Below are 12370 nucleotides of genomic sequence, written 5' to 3' on the forward strand. Positions count from 1 at the left end.
CCGTCTTCAGAAGAGGCTTCCTCCTTGGGTGACAGCCATGCACACCAATTTGATGTAGAGTGCAGCGTATGGTCTGAGCACTAACAGGCTGACCCCCCACCTCTTCAATCTCGGCAGCAATGCTGACAGCACTCCTGCGACGATCTTTCAAAGAAAGCATTTGGATGCGTGCGCTCAGCTTCTTTGGACGACCAACCCGAGGCCTGTTCTGAGTGGAACCTGCTCTTTTAAAACTGTGGATGATGTGGATGTGTGGATGTGATGGACTTAGCCACTGTGCTGCAGCTCAGTTTCAGGGTGTTGGCAATCGTCTTGTAACCTTGGCCATCTTCATGTAGCGCAACAATACGTCTTTTAAGATCAGAGAGTTCTTTGCCATGTGGTGTCATGTTGGAACTTTCAGTGACCAGTATGAGAGAGTGTGAGAGCTGCACTACAACTGTGAGCACACCTGCTCCCTTTGCACACCTGGACCTAGTAACACTAACAGTCACATGACATTTTGGAGGGAAAATAGCAAGCAGTACTCCATTTGGACTTTTAGGGATGTAGTTTCTAAGGGGTGTACTCACTTTTGTTGCCAGGGCTTTGGATATTAATGAGTTATTTTGAGGGGAAAATAAATTAACTCTATTGTATAAGCTGCACACAGACTACTTTTCATTGTGTCAATGTGTCATTTTGTCAGTGTTGTCCCATGAAAAGATATACTTAAATATCTGCAGAAATGCGACGGGTGTACTCACTTTTGTTATACACTCTAAATAAATCAGACTCACAGCAAACATATCTACACAATAAATGATGAAGTGCACCAACCAAAAATATGACATAAAGTGATAAAAACCTGGCAACTTTTGGCCGGCTGGGTCACAGCTTCGTGTGGCCATTTGCTTCTGAACACACACATACTTGTCTTAGAGGTTCTTCTATTTTTTTATGCATTCGCTGACCTCCGGCCATTTATTTTCAGCAATCTCCTTTCACGAATTGCTTGCCGTTTGGAAATCTTTATAATGCCTTGAAGAAACGTTGTACAAGTGGTCGTACTTGCGGACCTCTTCGATGATCCTCTCGTCGGCCTGGTCCGTTTTTTTAAATGTAGCGCAAGAATGTTTGTAAATGGCAGTGATTTCGCACTGAACCGGAATCAACAGTCTGAGCAGACCAATTACAGTCCATTTACTTCACGTCACCACGCGTTGACGTGACGCGTAGTCAGGATTTTTTGGAGGTGCACTTCAGGCTACGGTGGAGGTTCGTAAATAGGGTCTGCCTTGACAGCCTAGGTCCACCGCAAAAGCATAAACCAGCCTTCAGAACGAATTTGTAGCAGCGATCAAATAAATTCATTTAATTTTCCTTCAATTATATATTTCTTTGATACCTCAAAATACTTACAAGATACAAACTCAGATAAAAAGCTTGAAAAATATAAAGAATTAGTTGATAAGTGCAACTCCTTGGCATTCAGAAACACTAAAAGAAATGGATAAAAAACATTGTGGTGGTCAGTAAATTTGTACTTTTCTAGAGCAAGTGCAGGGAAATATATAGAATCACTCCATTCTGAGGAAAAATACATGGAATCATGAGAAAACAAAAAAAAGACACAACCTAAAGAAACACTAGGGGGCTAAAATTCCCGGAGGTGTGTAAAATGTGCTGAAGTTCCAAATGGCACCATACTGACGTTTCTAAACCATTGCAGCTGGGAGTTTGAAAAATGTATTACGTAACGTACAAAATTTACCAAAATGGCAGCATAGACTTCCATTATAATTCAGATTATTTGATCTATTGTAAAACTGATGTGTAAACATGCATTTCCCACGATTCCCACATCAATTGCTTCAGTTGCATCTCAAATAACGTGTGCATGGCAAAAATGTGTGTTGAGAGTTATTGCACCTCTACACCATGAGGGGGCGCTACATACCAACTCATGATTGCACTTCGTTGCATTGGGCTGCAACCAGATTTACATTTTTGCAGGGAATATGGTCGGTATTGCTACTAGAGGCGTGTGTGTATTTGTGGGTCTTGCTGGCAAGTCCCCCCCCCAAAAAAAACATCCTTTAAAATGTGTAGTCTACGCACGCTTTGTTTACTTTTGAATGGGAGCTCTGGAGAGACTCTCAACGCGTATGTATATGACGTTGTTTGAATCTCAAACTCTGATTGGTCCTTCTATAGTGTTAGCCTTTGAACTTAAATTTCTGAGCCCCCGATTGTTCTAGGACAGGGCATCATTTCACTTTTGAGTAACTTTCGATACAGTCTGCACCGCAACAAGTGTAAAAAAGTTTAGCGAACACGAAGCCCTCCTGGCAATTTTGGCTAGCAGCGACAGTGATGAAGAAGAAAGAGATTATGAATTAGACGCGTCTTAAGAGCAATCTTCTAGTGAGTTTTCCCCGGATTACCAGCCCGATGAGGACGAAGAGTCTGAGGACTCGGAGTCTCTTGGTTTCGATGAGGAGGAGGATGACCTAGAGGATCCACAGCAAGAACCCAACAACGACCAGGATCCACCGGGCAACGATGACCAGGTCACGACATGGATTTCAAAAAATTTAAAAAATGATCAGGCGTCCAAGCCTCAATATGGCAGGACATTTTGTCGCTCCTGCAATTCTCGAGCACGGACCCACAATGTACGCTGTAGCCAGGGTAAGGAACATCGAGACAGCATTTGAATTGTTCGGCAATCAAGACACGCTCGACAAAATTGTCCAAATGACAAACCTGCAAGGGCGCAGAACAGTTACTAATTGATATGCTGTAACTGTGCAAGAGCTACGGGCGTATATTGGGCTGTTAATATTGGCTGGGCAGTTTCGGTCGAGGCGTGAGGCAACAGCAAGCTTATGGAGCAGCGAAACCGGGCGCCCAATGTTTGCGGGTGCAATGTCGCATCGGCGATTCAGGGACACCAACCGTACTTTGCAAATTGATGACAAATTGAGCAGACCACAGCGTCATCACGAAAACAAATTGTCACCAATTGCAGAAATACGGAACAGTTGGAACTTTCGGCTGCAAAAAATGTTCTACCCAGGCCGCGAAATCTGCGTGGACGAGCAGCTCGTTGGGTTCTGGAGGCACCGTGCATTCAGACAGTACATGCCGTCAAAGCCAGCGAAGTATGGACTGAAAATTTTGGCACTGTGCGACGTGAAAACCGCTTATGCCTGGAAGCTGGAAATTTACACGGGGAAGCCTCCAGGGGGCAGGCGTGAACTAAACCTTGGCATGCGCGTTGTGCTGGGACTGATTCACTGCAGGGGCACGCTGTCACCAGTGACAACTTTTTCACTTCAATCCCTCTGGGTAATGAACTAAAAGAAAGAAAGAAAAGTGGGAAATAGATGAAGAGGCTAATTTAGCCGATTATATGCGAAAGACATTGCAAGTGAGACAGGATTTGTGTTTGCCACAAGTTGATTCTGACTCTTCCCAGCAGAATGACCTGGTGTTCACTGGAGATTGGGTCCTGATCCGCAGCATCAAAAGAAAACACCAAGTGCTCCTCACGGCTTCTACAGCCGTAAAGATCGCAGAGAGGGAAACCGGGGTTCACCTTGCCCACTGCAAAAAGGTCATCTCAACCGAGTCCCAAGGTCGAGCAGCTATCTAACTGAAGTCTGACTGAACGGTGGGGGTGAGCTTATAGTGCTCATAAATACTGCAGGTCAGTGAAGAGAGGTATTAAGCATCAGAGGTATTAAGCAAATCCAGGGCGCTCTTCCTGTTTAGGGGAACTCGGTCGACATGACACGGCCGAGGTGGGCAATAAATCTCTTGATCACCTATGTAGTCATCTTTTCACGCTCGCGATGCACAAAGTTATGGTCAGAAATCTACTTGGTACATAACGGCTAAAAGGGGGGGCCTGGAGGGCACTGGTGGCAGAGGACGGTCACAAATGGGCTGATTGGACCTCTGACATCTTTGCCACTTCCATTCGCCCTCAAATCAATTCAACCCGTTTGGAACCGGGAATTCAAATACAAATTAGGTCCAGAAAATTGAATTGTGGTGATAAACCTAGTCTTTATTTTTTCCTCTCCCCATACGAAGGATGGACTGACCCAAGAGGAGATCCTTTTCATCTCCTAATCGTCTGTGTATCCTCCTTATTGGGAGACCCAGTAGAGGCCAGGCCCGTGAGTAAAAATGTAGAGACTAAGCCGTCCGGGTTGATAGTAAAGTCAACGAATAAAGTTACTGTCGATGATAGAATGGTAGCAGTTACTGGAGTTACGCAACAAGCTAATAACTGGCTTTTGTTAGCGGAAGCTGCTGGAGGAATGGTTAATTCTAGCTGTGTTGTATGTATGGGGCCCAGACCCCTGTTGCGCGTAGTACCAGCTCTCCTCCCGCCACGTTGTCTTCTGGAAGTCATGACTAGAACCATATTGAGTAAGGCTTGCAAGAAATGGGATGGGGTGTATCCACTAACCAAAGCTGCAAAGCGAAATTGCAGTGGCTAACTTTTCCTGTATTGAACTTTCAGGGTCATTGAGCAGAGTGGGGAACCTAGATCCCTCATGGTGTAAGACGACCGTGTATCAGACGAGTCCCTTAGTGCCGCGTAGTGACGTCTGGTGGTGGTGCGGTGGCAGCAGGCTCTATGACACCCTAAGGAACTCAGTGGGGGTATGTGCACTTGTGTCATTACTCTTACCAGTATCTATTTATCCTGTTTCGGCTACAGATATCCTGGACGCAACATCAAAGTTTGACCCCTCTAAGTTGCGTGTTAGTAAACATAATGCCCTGTGGGCAATTGAACCAACTTACATAGATGGGTCATTATCAATATAAAGTGCCTTTTGGTGTCCTCATCAGAAACACCCAGTTATCATGAAAATGTATACAAATAATTAAAATCTTATGTCTTATTATGGGAGAACAAAGATTTTCACACATATCTGGACAACAATATGTCTCTTAAAATCTGTTTCCTTTATTTTGTGTGTACGTTTTCCATTTGATATACTCCATTTTGGCATGTCCCACACACTGCACTGCTAACTTCAGTGTGTGTAAAATGGTTAAATGATAAAAAATGAAACGTTTTTACATATTAACTTATTGCCACAGCAAGTTATTTGATAGAATTGGTCATTTTGACCATGCATATCCTTACTTTCATGAAAATATTTAACATTTTCTCCCAAAAATACAATGTCCCTGAAAAAACTGTCCTCCCTGTCATTTAGGGAAAACTGCCTCTTTAGAAAACCTGCTGATTTTTTCAGTGATGTCACAAGACCAATTTTGTCTTCCTTTATCGGTGACTAAAACAGAGGCTAGTTGCTGAGTATGTATTTACACTTATGTTTCGCAATTTTTGTCATATTAGGTGTGTAGTCAGATGTTGTCAAGCTTAACCTGTCCACTCTGTCATTATAAAATATCAATTATTATAAAAACATTTGATATATTTGAAAGCTGTATGTAAATACGTCCACAGTCTGCTTGCTAATTTAACCATTTTGCGCACTGAAGGTCCACCATGTGGTTAATAAATACCAATATTAGACGAAAATCTCCACCCTGTCATTGTCCTCCCTGTCAGCAAAGCTTCCATGACACGGTGGACAGGGTTCTTAAAAGTTTAAGCCACATACTGATAATGTCAACGTGCTAATATGATAAGAGTTATTACGTACATTTTATAATGGGTCATGCTAGACATGGTAAAAATGGATCAAAGCAGCACTACAGAAAGCCTAGTTTGATTGGGCAAGGCAGATTTACTCCCCATTAAATTGGTTAAGTTACACTTTTTGTGTTGAACTTTTCAAGGTACGAGATCAAAAGGAGCTAAGACAGTAAGGAGATAATCAGGAAAGTCGTGGTGCTGACACTGAAAGAAGAAGAGAATATCTGGAAAAAGAAAGGGCTTCCAAATGACCCTCCGAAAGACATGATCCCTTGTCAGTCTGGGCCCACCTCGATCCAGTTTTGAAGGTAGTGAGAGAACGACACCTACACGTCACAATAATTTTATCAGTTATGGGCCTGCTATGCGGTATCGACAAAGGACATATAACTTCCCTCTCAGCAAAGCCCTACTAGTATGGATTCAACGAAATGACATGGAATTACTTTGCGGCAAGTCATGGCAAAGGGGCACCAGATGCTGTGGGTGGGGTCCTCAAGAGCTCAGCAGATACAGATATCCCTGATGCTCAGACCTAGTATGACAAGCTGAAAAGCCTTGACACATCTGTCGAGTTGCTCTTCATCTCAGAAAAGGATATTGTATCCAAAAGTGAAGTACCTGCAATAGCTGCCATAAAGGACACCATGAGAATCCACCAAGCATTTAAGAGGTCACTCCTGCTGATTCATCTAACGAGTCCCCATCATGTGGAAAGACATCAGAAAATACTTGGAGACCAAATATGATTGCGGTAAAACACATTGGAAACTGGTGTGTCGTTAATAATGACAATGAAGCATATTCAGATGTCATCAGAGAGGTCTAAGGGCACAGTGTGAAAGTTCAGTGCATGCACCGCCATGGCATAAACAAGTTCTATTGGCCAAGTACCTGGGATGACATTTGTTGGTACCATGACTGGCAGGTACTTTGCCGAATACCAGAACCACAGGGTGTGAACAAGCGCTCTGTACAGATTGAACCATCTTGAGCCATGCCTCTGCAGAAATAAAATTTGTTTATAGATGTGCCTCATTGGTGTTCAGTTATGTTCATTTGTTTCTCTTCAGGTCAATCATTATTCAGCAATTTACCATCTCATTGTACAGTTCAATGTTTGGCTGATTCAGCAGAATCATCCATGGAGTTAAGTTGTAGAATGCCACAATTATGGCTCATTTTGGTGTTTTGGTAGGTTCTGGTAGTTCCATCTGAAGGGGATAGGACCTCTGGTATATATATTTACATTTAAATTATTTGATTCATTCAACGATCTTTCACAATTTGTCCACTCTGTCATGCTAGGTCAACCCTGTCAGTTTACTGTCCACTCTGTTATTTTTTATATTCTAGGAAAATAATGCATTTTTTTTCACAAGTTAGCAAACTTTTTGTGCGATTTCTGCATGAACAAGTAAGGGCCTTATAGTATCAGCTGAAAATTTGACCACATATCTTTGTTGACAGATTTTATTAAGAAAAGAATGTAGAATTTTTGCTGATTTTCAGGAAAATCAAATAATTTCCCCTAATTTAATTATTATCCAAATACTTTTCCAATTAAACAAAACGTAGGCTGTAGATAAGGACAAAAAACCTTCCTGAAAATATACATTTTATAATCACTATGCAATTAGAATATATTTATTCTGCTTTGAATTTGTCCATGACAGAGTTGACATAATTTGCTGTTTACGTGTACTTTGTCTGCTTGTAGTTATTATTAAAAAAGTGTGGGAGCTTGACCGACGTGCATTCCTAACAGTACAACAGGTAATTGATACTATAAATGTGAAGTTGAATGGAAAATCTCAGCTTTTTTTTGGGCAAGTTGGAAGTTCTCAAAGGCATCGTATATTGATAATGACCCAGATGTGATTGGAGTTCCCCGTGGCGTGCCGAGTGAGTATAGGTTGACTAACCCAATTGCCTCGGGTTTTGAATCTATACTCCATTGGATCACTGTTAATAAGAATGTTGAGAGGATCAACTCCATCCATTTTGATCTCCAGAGACTTAATAACAATTCAGAGATTGCTTTTGCAGCCTTAAAACACCAGCTGGATGCCACCTCTCTCATGGCGTTCCAAACCAGGGTGGCCGTGGCCATGTTGCTAGCCGAAAAAGGCGGCGTTTGTGGTCACATCGGTGACGGCTGTGGTACATTTGTTCCAAACGCTACCTCCTCTAATGAGAACTTCCACAAGGCCCTCGGAGCAATCAGCTCCCTTGGTAGAACGATGAAGGGTCACTCTGGGGAGTGGACCCCCGATGTGTCCAGCTGGTGGGAAGCAACGTTCGGTAAGTATAGGTCAATGCTGTATACTATTCTGGTCTCTGTGGCAGTGTTCCTGATGGCTCTGGGATTATGTGGTTGTTGTTGCATTCCCTGCATTCGTGTTGTACTTCATCGGGTTGTTTCCGCGGCTATAGATCCACGATTACAGGAATTATACCCCCTTTTTGGCCCTGGGAGAGGAGTATGACACAGGTGCCCATACGGAGTTTGTGGTTTGCGAAGTGGCTTTCGATGGTGGCGATCTCCCTGACGACGGCAATGACAATGATGGTTTTTCCATTCCGGAAACTTTCTTTCAGACCCCGCCACCACCTCCAACTCCGGGTTGTGACAATATGCGTCGACATGTCTAATGATTCAATTGAATAAAGCCTTTTAGGAGGTTCTTTTTAATGATGTTTCTGTCGCAAATATTGAATAAACAGACGGGAAATGTTGAGATAACTATCGGGGTTTGATTGATTAAATGTTTGCTTGGTTGGTTGATTGAATATTTGCTTGTGCTCATATATACCATAAATAATACATATTGCCATATTTTTCTTACGTATATAACCAGTAAATGATTATTGCTTGCTATACCAGGTTGTAGTATAATGCTTAAGTGTTACAAAGAGTAAAAGAGGGTCGGGGTGACAACTGTTTTGCTTCATGGCCGCATCATTGCGTAACTAGACCTTCCGAAGCATCCTCAGCACCATAACTGAAGTGTCTGGATTATTTTGACTGTTTATATGATTATTTTGACTGTTTACATGTTTGTTTACATAAGCTCTTGCTTCCACACGTTGTATTCACTTAGTTCCACCTACATGCACACACATATCCAATCGAAAACCACATGGGTGTCGCCAGCTTGCTTTCCCCTCCCTCAGGACGGCATCCATAAAATACCAAGGAGGATTTTTTTCCTTTGGATCAATTTTGGTGACTGACGAGTCACATTTTGTTCTCCTTGGCCAAGAAAACTGAGTGTCTTCTCTCCTTATTTTTGGGTAATTTTACAATGTCTACCTAAGGATCTATTTTTGAACTTGACAGAAAGAAAGAAAAAATATACATATATATACATATCTCCTCAGGGAGGACACTGAGGAGATATCATGGAAGGACAAGCCCCTGCATCGTATGTACCACCGTCAAATTGAGGGTGTAGCTGACATGGGGAAAACATACCAGTGGCTGGAAAAGGCCGGACTGAAGGACAGCACGGAGGCAATGATCATGGCAGCACAAGAACAGGCCCTAAACACAAGATCAAAAGAGGCTGGGGTCTATCACACCAGACAGGACACCAGGTGCAGGCTGTGCAAAGAGGCCCCTGAGACAGTCCAGCACATCACAGCGGGGTGTAAGATGCTGGCAGGCAAGGCATACATGGAACAACATAACCAGGTAGCAGGCATAGTGTTCATGAACATCTGTGCCGAGTACGGACTGGAGACCCTGGAGTCAAGGTGGGCGACACTTCCAAAGGTGGTCGAGAACAACCGAGCCGAGATCCTGTGGGACTTCCAGATCCAGACAGACAAACTGGTGATGGCCAACCAGCCTGACATAGTGGTGATGGATAAACATCAGAAGACAGCAGTAGTGATAGATGTAGCAATCCCGAGCGATAGCAACATCAAGAAAAAAGAGCACGAAAAGCTGGAGAAATATCAAGGGTTGAAGGAAGAGTTGGAGAAAATGTGGGGAGTAAAGGCAACAGTGGTGCCAGTAGTGTTCGGGACACTACGGGTAATAACCCCCCAGCTGGGTGCATGGCTCCAACAGATACCAGGAACAACGACCGACATCGCCGTTCAGAATAGCGCAATCCTAGGGACAGCTAAGATCCTGCGCAGAACCCTCAAGCTCCCAGGCCTCTGGTAGAGGACCCGAGTTTGAGCACCATACCGCCCAGGTACTGGTCATAGCACAGTACTGCTTATATTGTCCATAGAGGGCAAAAATGAAATAAAAAGAATAAAATCAATAGACCCTACTCTCCTAGCTGACAAAATGAAATGTCGCTGTATCCGGCTGCCATATTGTCCGTATTTTTTAGACTTATTCTCATTGTTTTCAATTAGTCGTGCAAGTTATAGAGCAATTCATGGAAGCCCCGGTGTTATCTGACGCTGTAAACTCATTGGATGCGTTGCATAAAAGGCGTTATGTGGAAAAGCTTCAGTTTATCCATTCGCCAGATCCATATTTGATGCCTAAATCGATGTTTTTCGACCCGCTGTCTTCGCCGTCTTTGCTTGACATCTGCTAGCTACCCTGATATTTACAACTATCTTGTCTACACAAAATCAGCCTATTCTCACGAAAGTTTGAAAAACTTTAAGAGCTTGGAGGCTTATAAATACTTCGTTGCTGGTTGGGTGAAACAGGTCCTCGTCCACGAAAATTCGGCAGGAATCTATCGTGTGCTCAGGAAGGTGAGTTACGAAATTTTCAATTCAAAATCTTTTGTTCTTGCTAACATCCACTGTCAAATCTAATGTATTTCATGTCATTTGTCAATGGAGCTAGGGCTTTTAATGTTTATATGGTTTAGCGATAGCACTCTCACTACATACATATATAATATGTAATAAATATGAAGTGCGATAGCACTACTCCAGATTGTCCCTAGTTGAATTTATTTTTTGGCTTTTGACCTCAATAGTGAAATTGTAAATTAATTGTATGACAACCGTCTGATTATCCCCTTATAATTATATATTTTCAGGTAATTCATTCACAACGTCTGAGTGTATGTTGTCGGCGATTAGCCTAGCAATGATCTTAATTGTGGTTGTCAGCCCAAAACCCTCTAAATATATATTAAATGCATCTTACCAGATAAAATGACTACTACATAATCTGTGGAAGTCGTTTGGAGCCCAGTTTTCTCGTCAAATTGCAGCAGTCAATCTGGGTCTCCTCTCCGGGTCTCTCGGAATACGGTAAAACTTCAAGTCTCTCCGTCTATCTTCTCTGTTTTTGCAACCGACCGCCACACACGACTTCACCATTTTGATTATTAATGTTAACGAGCAGAAAAACACGCCATAATAGGAGGAATTTACGAAGCGCTAATGCATTAACATGACGAGTATACGGACAACATGGCGCGGGGGCGTGGCTGTGACGTCACGTGAGTAGGGTCTATATGTGGATGGATAGCTCTGATGCCACTGAACATTTTGAGTGGTTGCAATTAAAAAAATATTCATAAATGACTTAGTTATCGTACCTTTAAAATATCTACCATTTTGGTCAAATATGTACATTACGGGTTAGTTTTCATATGTTACCACAAGGGTCTAAAATTTGCAAACATGAGTTTATTGAAGTTTTAACCACAGCCATCTCCCCAGTGCCTTTGCCTGACATGCAGCCCCATATTAGCAAGGACTGAGGGAATTTTGATGTTTTCTTCAGGCAGTCAACTTTGTAAATCCCACTGGAACGGCACCAAACAAAAGTTCCAGCATCATCACCTTGTCCAATGCAGGTTCTTGACTCATCACTGAAAATAACCTTCATCCAGTCATTCACAGTCCATGATTGCTTTTCCTTAGCCCACTGCAGTCTTGTTCTTTTCTGTTTAACTGTCAATGATGGTTTCCTTTTAGCTTTCCTGTATGAAAATCCCTTTCCTTTAGGTGATTTTGCACATTTCTGTCACTTACCTTGTCTCCAGTTTCCTCCCATTTCTTCTTCATTTGTCTTGTTGTACATCTTCTGTTTTCAAGACATACGGCCTTTAGTTGTTTGTCATGACGTTTGGATGTCTTCCTTGGTCTACCAGTACGTTTAACAACCTTGCCATGCTGTTTGTACTTGGTCCAGATTTTTGATACAGCTGACTCAGAACAGCCCACATCTTTGGCAACCATACCAGTAGCGTTACCTTCTTCAAGAAGTTTGATAGTCCTCTCCTTGGTCTCAAAAGACATCTCTCTTGTTGGAGCCATGATTCTTGTGAATCCACTTGGTCCAGCAGCCCTCCAAGGTGTGATAACTGCACTGTTTTTAACTGCTGACTAACTAGCAGATCTAATCTGAGGCAGGGGCCCAATTAAGGAAGGGAAATTGACTGGGTGTGTCTGTATTTTCTACTCAAAATCGAGTGAGTCCATATTTTTTTCTTTAGAATGGGGTGATTCTATATTTCCCTGCACTTGTTCTATAAAAGTAACATTACCTGACCACCACGATGTTCTTTTATTAATTTTTTTTAGTGTTTCGGAATGCCAAGGAATTGCACTTTTGAACTAATTCATTATTTTTTCAAGCTTTTTATCGGAGTTTGTTCTACATAATAAAATGTCTGAGTGAGTGCCTGTCCGAGACTGGTGATTCCATACTTTTTGCTAGGGGTAAGCAGCTAGGTAAGGAAATTTAATCTTTATAAA

This window comes from Corythoichthys intestinalis, chromosome 11 (genome assembly GCF_030265065.1).
Source record: "Corythoichthys intestinalis isolate RoL2023-P3 chromosome 11, ASM3026506v1, whole genome shotgun sequence".
Taxonomy (NCBI): domain Eukaryota; kingdom Metazoa; phylum Chordata; class Actinopteri; order Syngnathiformes; family Syngnathidae; genus Corythoichthys; species Corythoichthys intestinalis.